The following is a 2,911-nucleotide window of genomic DNA, read 5'->3' on the forward strand; positions in this document are numbered from 1 at the left end:
GTGTGTGTGTGTGTGTGTGTGTGTGTATGTATGTATATATAGTAGTGTTTTAGTTTAATCATGGAAAAATGTGGATTTTGAGTTGTGTTTCTTAATCCAAAAATTGGAGATTTTTTTTTATTAGGGAAAAACCAGGATTCCTGATTCTGACTAGGCAACTCAACAAAATAAGCCTAAAAGCAAAAGTAAAACACCACTTGATGTCTCCTTCCCAGCAGATGAAAATATAATTATGAGGGGAAAAATAATTATGTCTGTTTTTTTTCAACGCTATAATTTCAGCTTTATCCCAAAAAGAAATATCTTAAAGTGCCAGGCTTAGGGGTTCCCTTTCAGTGATTTCCAGTTCCAATGCACTTCACTTTTCAAATAAAAAGGCAAGTTTTACAACTGCCAGCCCTTCAAACTCAACCTTGGCTTGCAGAAGCAAGTAGTATTTGCTTCTCCTCCTGCATTATGCCCAGGCCAAGCTAACTCATCATTCACTTCAGGGTGTTTACACATGTGCAATTGATTTGCAAGCCAGTGCTGTTGCTGCACAAGAAGAAATAGCCTTCAGTTTATGCTTCTTTAGCTATACTGGCTCTGCAGAGCTGACAGGAAATGTAGCAAAAATAACTCACCTTTGTCAATGAAGTGATAGATATGGCTGAGTACTCACAGGAAGGGGTTCTGCTGACTGAAAAGGTGCTATTATTTTATTTTCAGAGTAAATCCATACTTCGGTCTCCAAAGCCTTTGCAAAAAGAGCTCAAAACAGCCTATGTATCAAAGGAATTTGATTTTCACTACTCTCCTGAGAGAAACCTGCAGGGTGCAGGCTTCTAACAAATAACTTTATAGGCAATCAGACACGTTCATGCAGGAAAGGAAAGTAAAACAGGGATGTAACCAGAGCAGGACCTGCTCTAGAATTGACATCAAATAACGTTTTGTTTGACCACACAGGAAGTCAAACAGGATGTTCACAATTATTGTCTGACACTTATGCTCTCTGAATCTACTGGTCCTATTGAAACAATCCACAAACCTCTGGCTCATAAGGCATGTCTCCATTATAAAATGCCTGTTGTGCACTGATGATGTGGTGCATCTGTCAACTATATTAAATGATCTCCAAATAAATATTTGCCTTTAGAAACTAATTAAACTGTGCACCATTACTATTAGTGGATTTTCACAAAGAACCAGCATTACTACAGCAAGAGGACTGTCAAATAGCCATAGATCCACTGAAGACTCTGGTAGGTTCCTTGCACTTTACATACAGCAGGTCCTTTTCTTGCACATTTGAGTTATTTTACCTGCATGTCCCTCATTGTCTGACACCAAACAGCCTCCAGGCAGCGTTCAAGCCGTATCCTATGTTTGATGGCTCACGGCGTAGGTTTATTTAGGTCATATATTTCCTACCAATTGAATTTTTGTACCCATGAAAGTTCAGTTCTGCATGCCAGGGGGAATTAAAAGTTTTCTCGTATTCTATAAAGCAGATAATATTTTCACATTTGTTTTACATATTTGTTAAGGAGCATCTGGAAGGTAAATATGGCTTGTGAACTTGTTCTGCTAAAGGTGATAGAGATTGCTTTGGTGCTGTGGTGAAATCTTTTGCAGCAATGCTCATGTTACTTGCTGTTTGGTCAAAGTATTCATACAGATATGTGTTAATAAGGGCTATTTCAGTTTTCTCTTAAATTTTGTTTTCAGGTGGACTTATAAAATAATCCATTGGTGGTTTTGTGGTGTTGGCATTTGCTGTCTGAGGAGATCTTTTTTAGGTATATAACCAGATGCTTGTGTTCTGCTGGAGAATCTGTGTGTGTGTGAAGTCTTCCATTGTTTTGGTTCAATCTTGCTGTAGTCCTCTGCTATGTTAAAGGTCAGTCTGCCTAGAGTAGGGGTGGGCAATTATTTTGGGTGGAAGGCCACTTACTGAGTTTTGGCAAGCTAATGAGGGCTGCATGACAGGCAGCTAGGGGCAGATAAATATTAATTTTCTAAATTTTTTAGGGGCCCCATGGGCTGGATAGAATGGCCTGGTGGGCCACATCTGGCCCCTGGGCTGCATTTTGCCCACCCCTGGCCTAGAGGGCTGGCTCTTACTCTTATTGAAAATGGTCAAATCAAGTCTTTATACATATGTGTTTTATCCACATTGAATATACTGTCAAAACCATGCCCATGTTGCAATGGGCAGCTGTTGAATGCAGATGCAGTCTGTTTCTCTGTCTGTGTATGCCTTTATTTCCCCACAGGTAAACAGCTGAAAGTTGTTAATTTAGGTGGGGTTACCATATGTCTGGGTTTTCCTAGGCATGTCCTCTTTTTTGGGTCCTCCCATCTCTGTCCAGGCAGTTTCTTAAAACATCAACAAAGGTCCGGGATTTTGCTCTGCTCGGCATTGAAATTTTTCCTGGCACTTTCCAGCTTGCCCCAGAAAGGAGCTGCTTGGGGCTGGGGAGAGCAGAGGGTGATTAGAAGCAGGGGGCATCATGAGTGTCTTCGCATGCACATTCACATACACATGACCAGCATGTAGCCAGGCAGGGTGGTAGGAGCAGCCCCAGCAGCTGGATGGAGGTAAGTCTATGGGGAGCAAGGGTTGGCAAGCCAGGGCTTGAGGGCTGTCTATGGAGGTTGTGTGTGTGGAAGGGATGGGTGTGTGAAGGGGGTAGGTGCCTGCTAGTGCTGAGGGAAGATGTCAGGGTGCTGGAGCTGCATCAGGGCAAAGAAGGTGGAGGTGGCACCTGCTCCTGCAGCAGGGGAAGGGGGCAGGCAGGTACTTCAGGGGCAGCAGGGAGCTGTTGCCTGGCTGGTGGGACTGGGCCCTGTGCTTGCAGGGGCAGGGCTGCCCAGAGATGCTGCAGGGCTGGGGGGGAGCAAGGGGCTGTGGGTCAGGAGTAAAGGG

The 2,911-nt window shown here is 43.5% G+C and overlaps 1 long non-coding RNA gene across 2 annotated transcripts in view; it reads left to right on the top strand.

Moving 5' to 3' along the window:
• The window catches only part of LOC109288222, a 26,493-nt gene that overhangs the window by 8,031 nt on the left and 15,551 nt on the right, over positions 1-2,911 (top strand). For both annotated transcript variants that reach the window (XR_002095096.1, XR_002095097.1), the window contains exon 2: positions 1,782-1,882. This is a non-coding gene — a long non-coding RNA (uncharacterized LOC109288222). The remainder of the gene's footprint in view (positions 1-1,781; positions 1,883-2,911) is intronic.

The sequence above is a fragment of the Gavialis gangeticus genome, unplaced genomic scaffold (assembly GCF_001723915.1).
Source record: "Gavialis gangeticus isolate Ggan-Ray unplaced genomic scaffold, GavGan_comp1, whole genome shotgun sequence".
NCBI lineage: Eukaryota > Metazoa > Chordata > Crocodylia > Gavialidae > Gavialis > Gavialis gangeticus.